Here is a 15,283-nt window from a genome sequence, read left to right as displayed (position 1 = left end):
AACAGGAAAATGTGCAGTCAGGCAAGCCCCAAGCAGTTTTGGGAAGACAAAGGACACCATAGGGATTTGGAGCAGTGAAAGATTCTGGTCCATACTGGAAAAATGGCAGTTCCTTGAGGACAGGGCCAGCTTTTTTCACTTTTTTCTGTTTAAGGAGGGAGGGTTAAGAGGGCTGATGATGGTCTTTCTATCTCTAGCACTTGGTGCAATGCCTTGTATATAAAGCGCTTGACAAATCATGTGTTAAAATGAACCTTTTCCCCCAACTCCCTCACTGAACAAAGGAGGAAACTAGCTTAGAGGGAAAATAAGACTTGTCCCATTTACTAACTTGCAGAGCTAGACTTTTGAGCCCCAATATTCAGACATCCCATTGTATTCTCTCCCTGTGCCATGTTCATCTCTGACTAATTCAAGGGAAAAGTCCGAGTGGATGGTCAAGTTGAGGAGGCATTCCTCCTTACTGGTACTGAAGCCCCCTCAAGTATCAAACATGAAGTCACCCAACTTAGAATTCCCTGCCCCCAAACAAGATACCTTTGGTCCTAGAAATTCCCACCTTCCTGGGGACATTTTCTGGTGGAAATTCTTATTCTCAACCCAAGGTATCCCCCCAGGAGAAAGCTCCTGGCACAGAACTGAGAGGGAGGATTGTGAGGGCAAACCTTTCACCTAGGTACTATTAGACTGAGAAGAAATCTCCCTTTTTTTAATCCATAAAATGGAAAGCTACTGTGGGGAAGAAAGTTATCTGTTCCCAAGATTATCCTTCCCTCCTCAAAATGCCATCAAGATATTTAAAATGATTGTTTTATCAGTATAATCTATATCCAATTGCTTTCCATCTTAGATTTTGATTTTTTTTTTCTCTCCCCTCCCTAATAAAATTAAATGTTGAAAACCAAAATGCCACCAAGTAAGCCTTCCTTCCAGCCCAGCATTTTTCTGACAGGCACCACATCTGGAAATGGTTTCTGGTCCAAACTTAATCTGTCGTCAAATACAGCTGCCTTCCTCTCCTCTAAAAGTATATCTTCTTAAAAAGAAAATTCCATTTACCCTCAAATGTAGCCTCCCTTTCAAACAGCTGCTTCTCTGACAAGCCTGGTCTGTGTTCTTCCTGTGGCAGGCCTCAGTTCATGTTGGCTGTCAACCTGCCTAGAGGACATTTCCCCATCTTCCCCTTCCCATTCCATCCACTGAAATTCCTCTTTCCCTTGGAAGGACCAGCCCAGGTGCCACCACATCCAACTTCTGCTGCATCTCCCAATGAAAGGGTTTTTTTCTATCCTTCAATCTTCCTAAATTGTTGCCTAGCTTCTGTCCCTAAACTCAGAGTGACTGGCAGGAGAGGGAGAGGGGTGGCAGAGGGTGTCCCTGGCAGAGGGATAATATGTGCTCCCTGCTCTTATAGTGCAAAGGAATTCTGGGTCTCAAGTCTATAATTAACCAACTCCTTGATCTTGTGAAGATTCCTGGCCTGGATTGTGCCCCTTCCTCCTAAAGTAGGGAGAGACTATTTGTGCTTCCAACCAGGACCCGTATGTTGGGTGTGTAGGCGGGTGGTATGCTACATGGAAACTGGCCAAGGCCAGAGGAACAAGGGAAAGGGCAAGCTGAAACATTTCCTCCACTTTCCCTTTCCCATACCTTTGGTCTCCCTCTGTCTGGAATGCCCTACTTTGGCTTTCCTCCTTAAGGGAGCCCTTCTCTGACTGCCTCTCACCCTGACCTATAGCCTGTCATGGCACTCTGTACCCTATTCTACATTTACCCAATCTGAAACTCTATTACTACTAAACTGTTAAAAACTTGAGGGCAAAGATCAAAGGCATCTCCCTACCCCCCAGATACCACTAAATGAAATTAGTTGCTAGCCTGAGCTCACAGGGGCAGGTTGAAAAGGATGACAGGCATACTGTTGTGGAATAAAGAGATGTGGGAGCTGGAACCAGACTAATAAGACCAGAGATCCACAATAATTATAAACTGAAGTGAGGAAAGTCATGAAAGTAGGCTCTTAAAACAAGTTTGGGATGAGGCAAAGGGCCCAGAAGATGTAATAGGAAGAAAGCTAAGTTGAAGCACTAGAAAATGCAGATACTTCTGAAAAAGCTAGGGCAGTAAGTCTGCTTTGGCAAATTTTTTCTAGCTTTCTGCCTGGAAAGGCACTGGTGTCCATAGCAGAATGTTTTCAGAACCAACACTCGCACTGGCCTGAGAAGCTTTGGGTGCGAGCGCTAGTTCTGGCTCTGATGCTATGTGTGACTTTGGCCAAATCGTTTTCCTTCTCTGGGCCTCAGGTTTTTCTCTACCAAATGAGATGAGTGACTGTTAGGGAATTTCTAAAAGCTCCTTTCCAGCTCTATATCTTACAACTCCCAAGAGGTAGGGCCTATGGTGGTGGCCAAAGGGCCGAGGTGCTGATGGAGCTAGGTTCTATGGCCTGGACACAGGACTCTTGTCTTTTGAAAGAGACAGAGACAAAGGGAACTATAGAATTACAGAGTTATACTTATAGGGGGATCATATATAGTTTCTCTCTCTCACACACACACACACAGTATATCATCATGGGCAAGTCATTTGTAAGAGGACTATTATTTCACTACTAATCCCACAAAGCTGTTATGAACAAAATGATTTACAAGATGCAGAATGTCATAAATTTGAACTGTTCTTATCCTAGGCTTATACTAAATTTTTACTCTTTACTGAGATTTTACTTTTTGGACGCCATTCATTTGGTCATTTTCCAAAGTTTGTTACTGAGGAGTGGGATAACACCATAAGCTTTTAACTAAAATACTTGGAATTAAGGCAAATGTTGGCTTATGCCCATCTTCCCCTAATGGTTTTTGGGAGCAACTGGCTGTTCCAGTGGTATGCAAACATCTTGGTGGACAATTGTTCTAAAAAGTTTACTCAGAAATATGACCTAGTCATTAGTCGTGAGAGAATTGCAAGATCCAAAAAACAAGATTCAATAGATGAGGCTAAAAGTTTGGATTTCCAATAGGGAGAAAAAAGTGTACCTCTGGGTGAGTCTAGATTTCAAAATTTTTTTAAAAAAGAAAAGTCAGGCAGGAGAAAAGGAAACTATCAAATAAGCCCTTCCAGAGTAGAAGTAATGTCAAATTAATGATAATGGCCATGAAATTAATAAAATAAAGCTTCAAGTTGTATCATGTAACATAATTGCTCTAAACCCCAGAGAAAATTAAGAAAACCCTTTAGTTTAAGAGCATTGTATATACTATATGTGGAATGTTGAATAAACCATTAAAACACAGTTTATGGGTCTGTGAGTTTTGTTTGACCATTTTTCTGATCAGAGAAGACCCATTGGGTGGGGAATGGAGAAAGGTGGTGAGTATATATCTAGAAATGATGATTTAACAAGACAAGAGTAGTTTTCCCTGAAGAGAGGCTATGCAGCTTTAAGTTAGTCACACTCTGCAGCCCAAGCTCCCTGGTGAAAGAAAATTATTTCTCTGTCCAGGAACCAGCAAAGGAAAGCTTCAAGTTTAGGGAGTAAACTCTTGACCTCAGCCTCCTTTACCCTCACCCATTGTCTGGCCTCAGAAGGACCTCCTCTCCTTCTGGAACATGACGCAGATGTCCGGTGTCCTAAGGGAAGGGCTTTGGGCTGAAAGCCCACGGGGCTGCCCCCACCTTTGTTCCTGAGGTCCTCTTCTCAGAGGGCAGTAAAGATCATGCCATCTGGCTGTGGGGGTAGTGATGAGTTTTCTAGGATATGAGGCCAGAAACCCTGCAGGACCAGCTGCCCTGGGGCTCCCAGGACAGCAAGATAATCAGTGTTGTAACTGCTACTTTAATTCAAGCCTTTGTTCTTCTCCTCCCTGCCTTTGTGATGGTGGCAACAAACGTAGGAGAAGGCCCCTTGGAGTTCAGGGTGGATAAGGCTCCAGGGAGGTCCCCTGGCATAAGGAAAGTAGGACATAAGGCTGGTAGCATTCTGGACACAGCATCAACCTGCATCCATCTAACACACCTTCCAGAAGTAAACAGGTCAAAAAGAAGGCTATGGGTCTGGAGAGTCATTTGAGCCAAAGCTCAATTCAAAAGGTCATTGGGTACAAGCAAAGGCTGGAGGGAAGGAGGAGGAGAGAAAAAATCATTTTTGTAAAGAATAGAATCTCCAATTTGGAAGAGAACTTGTGACTCAGCAGAAATCCGTTCCATAACATTCTAGCAAGAGATCTAGAATCCAAGGTCTGCTGAAGCCCTCCAGTAATAGAAACAAAATTTCAAGGCCACCGACTCATAGATGGAAAGAATATTCCGGGCCCTCTAATCCCCTCATTTTACAAGTGGAGAAACCGCATGTCAAGAAGGTAAAAAAACACAGGTAGCGTCGAAGCTGCCTAAACTCTGCTGGATGGGTCTGATATTTGGAAACATTAATGCCGTTCTAAGGCTTCTCTTCAGCTCCTGCAAATGATTGAGGACAGTCTTCCTTATCTTAGTCTGCCTATCTGGGACAAAATTCCACTTTCTCAATTTTAAAAATATGGCACCCAGAGCTAAACGTGAGGGTCTGAGCAGGCTGAGAAGAATGCAACTCTCCACCTCCTGCGTTCTAGATACACACAGAACACTGCCACTGGAGCCAAAAGGGACACTGCCACATAACAGCATAAGCAATAAGAATCCCTGGCCTCTGGGCAATTCTTCAGGATGAAAAGGTTCATTAAACTATGAGGGAACAAAAGGTGCTGGTTTAAGTATTATTCTTTTAAAAAGAAAAACAAAAAAACCTATATATCCTATATAAAGATGATCAACTATCAGGGCCTACTGCCCACCATATCTCTACTCCCAATTACTTGGTATTTATCTTGAAATTTACTTACATTCACCTATGCTGCTTCTCACTCAACAGAAGTTGAGAGCAGACTGTTTTGGTTTTATCTTTGTATCCTAGTACCCAGCTCAGAGCCTGGCATGTAGTAGATGATTAATACATGCTTGTTTGCTAGAATATATAGGTTAGCTTCGTTATAACTTTCTGTGGACCTAACCAAGTCAGCTAGTGGCTGTTACAAAGTCTGTGTACTTTATTTCCTGGCAGAGATAAAGATACCCAGGTTAGCAGACCAAAGCACCCTATTTATCCCTGCCCATGTTCTAGAGGAAGAAAGTGAAAGGGAGGGGGAGAGGGAGGGAGGGAGGAAGGGACAGAGGAGGGGCTGATTCGGCCAAAGTCCCACAGTACATTAGCAAAGCTGTGACTCAAAACTATATTTCTCTTCCTCACTCAACTTGACCAGCACTTTTGACTCAATTAACCTATATGAAACATAGCCAATGTTTTAAGTAAATATATATACAGATAATGAAACTTCACATAAGGCAAAGATGAAAAAAGAAGGTCATAAAGAATCCCAAGACTAATGATTTGGAATCGGGAGTTTTTTTCCACACTACCATTGATGCCCCGGGTATATGCAGATAAGAAGGCTGGCTCCTGAAAGACTCTGAAGGCAAGTAAACCAAGTGAGAATTGAATCCCAATCAGCTTAGGTTGTCTTGACAAACAGAACAGGTTGTTCTGGAAGCCAAGGGGAGACACTACCGGGCACAAACATTTCTTAAGCTGCTGTTAAGTAGGGCACCCCAAAAGACAGGAAAAAAGACCCAGTCCTGTCCCACATACCCAGAGGGGGGTAAGGATGAGAAGGAAGCATGCACGTGCGCACGCACGCGCACACGCACACACACACACACACACACACACACACACACACACACACACACACACACAAAGTTAATGCTCCAAGCCGCAAATAGTCAGGACTTGTGGAAACCCAGAAGAGGTCAAAGTGGAGAGGAGAGGAGAGAAGAGGAGATCACAGGCCAGAACGCACTCATATGCCTTCATGGGATTATAGGATTTTAAAAGATGGAAAATTAATCTTGTCCAAATGTCATTAATTTACATATGACCACAAAAGTCCCAGACTGTGGTGACTATGGTGACTTTCCCAATGTCACACAGCTAAAAGACAGAACCAGGATTGGAACTAAAACATAACAGATTCGATTCTCAAACCATTCTTTGCCACCAGCACACAGCTGGGAGAAAAGGCTAACTTAAGATGGAGAAGTTGGAAGGGGAACAGAGGATTTAGGGAAAAATGAACAAAATGTTTAAACAAAAAATGTTTTAAAAACAAAACCCCTGAGCTGGAAACCCCCTTAAAGCACAAATTACACCAGAGTTAGAAAGGCCTGCTTAGAGAGCACAGAATATCAATACACTTTAACAAGTATTTGTCAAGGGCTGCCCCCAGGCACTTGGTACTGGAGATATACCAATTAAAATTAGTCAGTGTCCCTTAGGGAGCTCACTTTCTACACAGCACAAAGAACATCAGCATTTTAAAGAACTCTGGAACTTAGAATATCAGACCTGCAAGGCAATTGGAAATCCAAAATGGAACACAGAACCAGAAAGAACTCAAACCTGGAAGATTTCTTAGAACACAGAATGTTAGTCCTGGAACTTGTAGGGTATTTTCTTCAGCTTACTAACTGAGGAATGAATTCCAACAATGATACCACTCATAAGTGGACATCCGGCCTCCACTTGTATCAATTCCAAAAAAAATTCTACCTCTGCCCCCTGGCATATCATTTCATTGCTGGATAGGAAATTCTAGTTTCTACTGAGCTAAAACTTGACCAATCACCTTCCTCTGATTGCTGCCAATTCTCCCAGCCAGGGGCCAAGCAGAACAAGCTCTTAAGTCTCTTCTCTGATATTACCCCCAGCCACTACAAAACTGCAATCACATCCCCTTTAGGCTTTTCTTCTTCAAGCTAAACATCCCCAGTATCTTCAGTGATAATTTGGATAACAAGGTTTCCATGAACTCTTTAGTATCTCCCACCACCCCCAAAGTTTAATCTTCCTAAAATTTGGCCTTCATACAGAACACAACATTCTAGATAGGACATGACAGGAAACAGTAGATTATGAAGAATTCACCAGAAAGAGTAGCTGATAATCAACTCATGATAAGCTCCTGTGACAGATTCCAGCAGCCCTCATCTCTTGAGACTCCATCTCCATGTAGCTCTTTTAGGCAAAAAGGGTCTGCTGCACAACATTCACTCTTAAGTAGTAAGAATGCTAGCAGAGTTTAGGTCAACAGAAAGTTGTGATCTTTCCTCTGCACCCAGAGAATTAGGGCCCACATTTGAGGCTCCTCTTCACTGCCCAATCTACCACCTGATCCATAAGGATCAGGTAAGGCAGATTTTCCCAAAATGATAATCTGTTCATCTAAAAAAGTTGTTATATAGCTTTCTTATAAACCACAGAGAAAGTTAAAGCAATTCTCATTACACCATTCCTCCAGTTCCCAGAACATAGATATGCTAGCTGTTATTATATTAACTATAGAGGCAGCTAGATGAGTCAATAGATAAAACCGTGGGCCTGGAGTCAGGAAGACCTGAGGACAAAACTGGCCTCAGAAACTTATTGGCTGTGGGACTCTGGGCAAGTAACTTAATCTGTTTGCCTTTGTTTCTTCATCTGTAAAATGGAGATAACAATAGTGTCTACCTCCCAAAATCAAATGAAATAATGATTATGAAATGTTTTATGCAGTGCCTGGCCCACAGTAAGTACACCATAAATGTTAGCTATTATTAGCTATACACATACTATAAATATAATAAGGTCTTCTGGCCACACTGATAATAATTATTTGCTCTACTATTTGCATAAATTAACAAAAATGAAAACAGAAGCACAGATAAGGATGGTAGAGAATCATATCAACTAAAAAAAGATACGAAAAAATGCAGTTCTTGACCACTGGGCAAATTTTTAAACAGCCCTCTGTATTTTGGGAGAGCAGATTTTAAGGAGTTTAGAAAAAGGGTTTGCAGTAATTAAGAAAGAATTCTACATGGGAAGATGACAAATTAAAGATCAAAATTCTGAATATATAAGAAAAAATTATTCTAAAGACTAACAAAGAAAATGAGAACTTCCTGAAACACATGGAACATAGCCAGGTTGGAATTTTTTTTTAACATTTGAATTGCCAACTTTTGTTTTTATAAAATATTCACCTATTCTCCCCAACCAGTAAGCCATCTTTTATCACAAAGAATAAGGGGGAAAAAACAATTCAGTAAAACTAATGAACACATGAACTGAGTCTGACAGCACATGCAATGCAGCATACTTAAGTCTCTCCTCTGCCTCTCAACCTCTAAAGGCAATTTTAGTCAATATATTAATATTACAAAGCTTTTAGCACCTTTGATTTTAAAAGAATACGTTCAGAAAATCGAATCAAAGGCATCACAATGATAGATACAAGACAGCATTATGGTATAATAAGAATAACATTAGTAGAGTCTAAAGTAAACCGGAATGTCACAATGAATGAATGCTAAGAATCAAGGAGAATATTTTTAAAATTTCACTGGAAGGAAAAGGAACAAGGAAGATGAAAATAACTGGTAGCTGTGAGAAGGCCTGGGTTCAAATCTAATGTTTAGTGGGTTTTAAAAAAATTGTTCTTTTATTTTTTTCCCTGGTTATACATATATATATATATATATATATATATATATATACAGAGAGAGAGAGAGAGAGAGAGAGAGAGAGAGCTTTTTAAAATACACATTTCTTTATGAAACAATGAGAGAGAAAAAGAAAAAGAAAAAAGCCCGGAGAGGGAAAAAAAGAAAAAATTAGCATGTGTTGATTTACTTTCTTTTTCTAGATGCAGATGGAGTTTTCTCTCCAAAGTGTGCCTTGAATTACTGAACCATTGAGGAGAACTAAGTCTTTAATAGTTGATCATCACACATTCTTACTGTTATTGTGTACAATGTATTCCTGGTTCTGCTTGTTTTGCTCAGCATCAGTTTATGTAAATCTTCCCAGGCCTTTCTAAAATACCTTGTTCATCACTTTCTTTAGAATAATAATATTCCATTGCCTTCATGTGCCACAATTTATTCAGCCATTCCCCAATTGACAGGCATCTACTCATTTTCCAATTCTTTGCTACCATAAAAAAAAAACAGCTAAAAACATTTTTACACATGTGGTTGCTTTTCCCTTCTTTATGGTTTCCTTGAGATACACACCCAGTAATGGCACTGCTGGGTCAAAGGGTATGCACAATTTTATAGCCCTTTGGGCACAGAACAAAGGGATCATTTTATAATTCTACCAATAATGCATTAGTGCCCCGGTTTTCCCATATTTCCTCCAACATATATCTTTTCCTGTCATCTTAGCCAATCTGAGAGTATGAGGAGGTATCTCAGTGTTGTTTTGGTTTGCATTTCTCTAATTAAAAGTGATTTAGATAATTTTTTCATATGACTATAGAAAAGCTTTGCTTTTGTCATCTGAAAATTGTTCATACTCTTTGACCACTTATCAACTGGGGAATGACTTATATTCTAATAAATTTGATGCCATTCTTTATATATTTTAGAAATGAGACCTTCATCAAGAAACACTGGCTATAAAATTTCCCCCCAACTTTGTACTTCTCTTTTAATCTTTTTTTTTCCCCTTGCTGAGGCAATTGGGGTTAAGTGACTTGCCCAGGGTCACCCAGCTAAGAAGTATTAAGTGTTTAAGACCATATTTGAACTCAGGTCCTCCTGACTTCAGGACTTCACTGAACCAACAAGCTGCCCCTCTTTTAATCTTGTTTGTGTTGATTTTGTTTGTGTAAAAACATTTTAATTTAATGTAATCAAAGTTGCTGATTTTGCATTTCATAATGTTCTCTAGCTCTTTGGTCATAAATTCTTCCTTTCTCCAAAGATCTGATAGACAAAAAAATCCTTTAAAGTAGTTTTTGATTGAGGGGCTCTAGTTTTCATTGAATGAAAAAACCAAACTAGCCTCCAGCTCACCTCAGCCCCCAAAATCTTACTATCAATACAGACCTAAGGCTTCTAACCACAAATATAAACACACTCAAATTCTGAGAGGGGCTCCTGACTCTGGGATGATGGCTGCTAAGAAAAGGCAGTTGTTCTGAGATATCACTACACACCTGTCAGATTGGCTAAGATGACAGGAACAAATAATGATGAACGTTGGAGGGGATGTGGGAAAACTGGGACACTGATACATTGTTGGTGGAGTTGTGAAAGAATCCGGCCATTTTGGAGAGCAATCTGGAACTGTGCCCAAAAAGTTATCAAACTGTGCATACCCTTTGATCCAGCAGTGCTACTACTGGGCTTATATCCCAAAGAAATACTAAAGAGGGGAAAGGGACCTGCATATGCCAAAATGTTTGTGGAAGCTCTTTTTGTAGTGGCTAGAAACTGGAAGATGAATGGATGTCCATCAATTGGAGAATGGTTGGGTAAATTATGGTATATGAAGGTTATGGAATATTATTGCTCTGTAAGAAATGACCAGCAGGATGAGTTCAGAAAGGCTTGGAGAGACTTACATCAACTGATGCTGAGTGAAATAAGCAGAACCAGAAGATCACTATACACTTCAACAACAATACTGTATGAAGATGTATTCTGATGGAAGTGGATATCTTCAACATAAAGAAGATCCAACTCACTTCCAGCTGATCAATGATAGACAGAAACAACTACATCCAGAGAAGGAACACTGGGAATTGAATGTAAAATATTAGCACTACTGTCTATCTACCCAGGTTACTTATACCTTCGGAATCCAATACTTAACGTGCAACAAGAAAATTTGATTTACACACATATATTGTATCTAGGTTATACTGTAACACATGTAAAATATATGAGATTGCCTGTCATCTAGGGGAGGGAGTAGAGGGAGGGAGGGGAAAATCTGGAAAAATGAATACAAGGGATAATGTTATAAAAAAAAATTACTCATGCATATATACTGTCAAAAAAAGTATAATTGTAAAATTAATTTAAAAAATTAAAAATAAAAAAATAAGAAAAGGCAGTTGTGCTTCCCTGGGGACTTCCCTGTTCAGAAGCATGGATGTGGCTCTGGATAGTATGATTCAGAGTTTTGCATTAGCTAGGCTGAGAATAGAAATGAGCTTGAGAACTTGACTCTGGCTGAGGTCCATCAATACACTTCCCTAGATACGTCATATCTTCAAGAGAACTCAATCTTCAAGAGTCTGATTAGAGTTAATCCTATATCATGATCATGCAAGTTCTGTATTAGATGGCATGTTATATGGCGAAATGAATGCTGGATCTGCTCTTAGAAGATCTGAATTCAAATCCTGAGTCAGCTACTTAATTACTAACACAACTGAATTAGTTAAGCTACTGTTACCTCAGTATTCTAATATGTAAAATTGATGGAGGTAGACTGAGAGGTTTCCCTTCAGTTCTAAATGGATGGTTTTATAAAACTTTTCCTTTGTGGGCTGGCCATGTGCACTTCTATGAAATTGGCAGGCAAAATAAGTCAATGAAATAAAGCAAGCAAGCTCCATCATAGCTTTTGTTTGGTCCTTCCCAATGCCCCACCTACAGCACTAAAGTCATCTGTTCTCTCAAGCAAAGATCTCAAGCCTATCTTTTAGTGAATGTTTAACAGTCACATATTGGCTGCCAAATTTATACCTTTATGTATGTGTGAGTCTGGTTTTCTTCGTCTGTCTTTGGGGGTTGGGGAAGTTTGATGGCCTTCTGTGTCAACTAAAGATTTTTTTTTTTAATCTGTTTAGTTCTTTCCACAGAATTATCTGAGTGAGTAACTGACTTAAGAAGATCTGGGCAGTTGTATCCTGAGGCACTGGAAAAAAAACAACCTGGCATACGTAATTGCTAATTTACTGACACTGTTGGCTCTGCTCTGTATTTGGAAAACCAAAACCTAGTACAGTGTCTATTATATAGCAGGTACTCAATAAATAGTTACTGACTACTATGAAGATAAGAACTGATGCAATGTGAAATAAGCAAAACCAGAAAAATAAAAATGATTACAACTATATAAATGAAACAAAAACAAAATATAAAAATTGTATCAAATAATAAGCTTAGTTCTAAGCAACAGATGGGAAACCATACAGTCTCTTTTTGGGTGGGAGAAGTGGGGAACTCAAAAGTGTGGGTCGATTTTGATCAGTTTTGCTGAAATACTTCTTTTCTCATGTGTTTTTTTGGGTGGTGCTAGTGGTGGTGGTAAATCTTTGTTATAAAGGATGTCTCACCCAGTAATGAAAGGAAGATTATAGTTGGAAGTCACAATAACAAGATTTTAAAAGAATTTCATGAGAAATATGGAGCAGATTTGTTCTGTTTAGGTCCTGAGGGCAGAAATAGGACTCAATGAGACAACTTACAGGGGATCATTTTGACTCAGGAAGAGGCACTTCATATTTGAGCAGCAGCCTATCTTTAAAGGCTGGATGAGCATCTGTTAAGGACAACAGTTGAGAAGCTGACCCCAGTCTGGCCTTAAATTCAAAGATTCTAGGCTCTCAGTGTTTGCTGAATGCTCATACTTCAAGGCTGATGATTTCTTCAGGACAGATAGTAAGTATCTCTCCCAACATCATCTTAGATATTGTGAGTCTCTGCACCTCTGGCTACCTCTCAGCCTACAAATGGTCATTTGGTCCTCTCTGTAGCTTAGACAGCCCTACCGCTGCTTGGTATAACCACTGATGCCTTCAAGAGTGCATGGCTACTTCTTTACTGTGATGAAGCACCAGAGAAGGCTATCATTAATGAATATTTTAACTTAAAACAAAACAAAACAAAACAACACACACACACAAAAAAAAACTTCACTGCTTTATAATTATTACCCTTTATGTTTTCTCTCTTTTTCATCCCTGATAACAGCACTCGTGGGGGCTGCACCACTGGGGCTGAAGGCCAAAGGGAATGGTGATTTCATCTCCACAGCACTCCTTAGGGTTGACTCTGGAGGAACAACAACTAAATATGGTTCTGACAGGGAGCTGAAGCCGTAGCCTCTTTTTTTAATTACAAGATATATGCATGAGTAATTTTTCAGCATTGACAGTTGCAAAACTTTTTGTTCCAACTTTTCCCCCAGATGGCAGGTTGACCAATACATGTTAAATATGTTAAAGTATAAATTAAATACAATATATATATATATATATATACATGTCCAAACAGTTATTTTGCTGTACAAAAAGAATCGGACTTTGAAGTACAATTAACCTGCGAAGGAAATAAAAAATGCAGGCAGACAAAATTAGAGGGATTGGGAATTCTATGTAGTGGTTCATAATCATCTCCCAGAGTTCTTTTACTGGGTGTAGCTGGTTCAGTTCATTACTGCTCCATTGGAACTGATTTGGTTCATCTCTGAAGCCATGGCCTCTTGTCTAAAAGGCCTCTGAGGGCATAGAGAAGCAAAGGATTTTTGGCTCTGAGGAAACACTTTCTTACTACATGCATCCCAGTAGCTAATTTTGAAGAATACATTTTAGCTCAAAACAGGATAAAAATTCTTTAAACTTTTTTTTTTTTTTAAACAACCCAACCTCCTGATTTTACAGATAAAGAAACTGAGAAGCAGGGGAGGTAAGATGACATGGCATGCCCCAAGTCTTTCAAATTCTGAGATGGCCTTTAAAGCCAGGTCTTCCAATTCCACACACAGGATCTTCTTCATCAAATTACATCCAGGGAGACTATTCCTTCTCACCTGAAAAAAGTGTTTTTTTCTGAATGATTGTAATAAATTAATTAATTGGGCTGAAGTGACCCAAAACTGCTAAGTCACTTGATGTTTCTAGGACTTAGCTCCCTTGCTTATAAAGAGGTTGAGTAAGGTTTCTTCCAATTCTACAATTCAAGAATAACAGGTCATGGGGCTTTGGTGTTTGCAAAGGGTTTTTAATGACTATTCAGCCTACTTATTTTACAGATGAGAAAAACTTGGATACTACAACTAACTTGATTAGCAAAGAAACTTAATCATTCTGTTGTATCAACTCTTGTCTATAAAATGGGGATACACAAATGGAAATAGCTTTGAAAAGGAGAGGAAAAGTCAAGAGATCCTTTACTAATTATAACTGACAGGTTTAAATGGATATTTCCTGCCATTCCAAAGGGTAGCTATTTCTAATTCTAAAAGCCTAAGAATAAAAAATGAAATGTGGCACTGCTGGGCTCAATATTCTTCTCTGGCCCTCACCATGGCCACCTCCTCCCTCTAATCCCTCAGAAGCACCCTGTGGCCAGACAGGAAGAGGCTGTTCTTGGCCATGCTGGGCTTTCACTGGTTTTGTGCGTCACGTTCAATACTCTTTCTTCCAGATGGATCAAAGTTCACTCAGTGGTGAGTCACTCCCTCTCATCTGGCCTCTTGAAAAATATTCATTTCCATGGACCAGGCAGGCTAATTGGTTCTGCAGCAGGATGCTTAACAACTAGGGAGGCACCAGTAGTCTATGCAGAGCTGAGCCAGTGTAGACCATCTCCATGATGACCCATCTGACTCAAGGAAATAACCATATTTATTTTACCCACAAGCATCCCCAAAGGAAGGAATCATTTTCAATCCCTCATTATTCTATATTGATCTTTAAAGTATTATAAGCACCTAGGGTAGTTCAACAGGAAAAAAGGCTAAATTTTCGAGTTTCAAGGCCAAGTATAAGTTCTCTCAGCTGTCACCAGTGTGTGAGATCTGGTGGGCTAATCATTTGAAGGATCTCACATACCAGACAAATACAAAAGCAAAAAACTTCCTGAAAAAAATGAACACATTTTCCCAGCAGCACCTAAGAGCAAGGGGACTGAGGTATTTAATCACGTGAAAGCTAATAATGTTCAAAGCAGAAAAGTAAGGCAATCCACCTGGTTTGGTTTATTACAGTAAGCACAGAAGGGAAAGGGAGTGAGGGCATCACTTATGTAAAAACAAAACAAAACAAACAAAACAAAAAATACCAGATTAATAGGATCAGTATTCTTGATTGTTGCTCCCTTGCTAAGTGACCTTACTTCTTACTTCTTAGAGCTGTTTCCCCTTCAATAAAAGGAGGAAAAGGAGACTTAGATGAAGTCTAGGTTCCTTTATTCTTTAGATTTGACACTATTCAAAGAACCCTTCCAGCTCTGACACTTTTGGTATACCTAAGGTACCTTTCACCTCCAACATTCAACATCGATCATGAAAAGACTTAGGTTAAAATCCCAATGGTACTGTTTTCCATTTGAATGACACTGAATAATAAAGTCATTAATTTTCTTTGAACTTTGGTTTCCACATTAGTAGAATAAAAGTGTTGGAAGCAAA

General features: G+C 39.6%; 1 protein-coding gene across 4 annotated transcripts in view; it reads right to left on the bottom strand.

Moving 5' to 3' along the window:
- CSNK1G2 (casein kinase 1 gamma 2) overlaps positions 1-15,283 on the bottom strand; it is an 89,692-nt gene that overhangs the window by 10,601 nt on the left and 63,808 nt on the right. The gene's annotated exons all lie outside the window — the stretch shown is intronic.

This window comes from Sminthopsis crassicaudata, chromosome 1 (assembly GCF_048593235.1).
Source record: "Sminthopsis crassicaudata isolate SCR6 chromosome 1, ASM4859323v1, whole genome shotgun sequence".
In the NCBI taxonomy this organism is placed as follows: Eukaryota; Metazoa; Chordata; class Mammalia; order Dasyuromorphia; family Dasyuridae; genus Sminthopsis; species Sminthopsis crassicaudata.
Note: the sequence above shows the minus strand (reverse complement) of the source record. Positions and strands in the feature narration are given on the sequence as shown.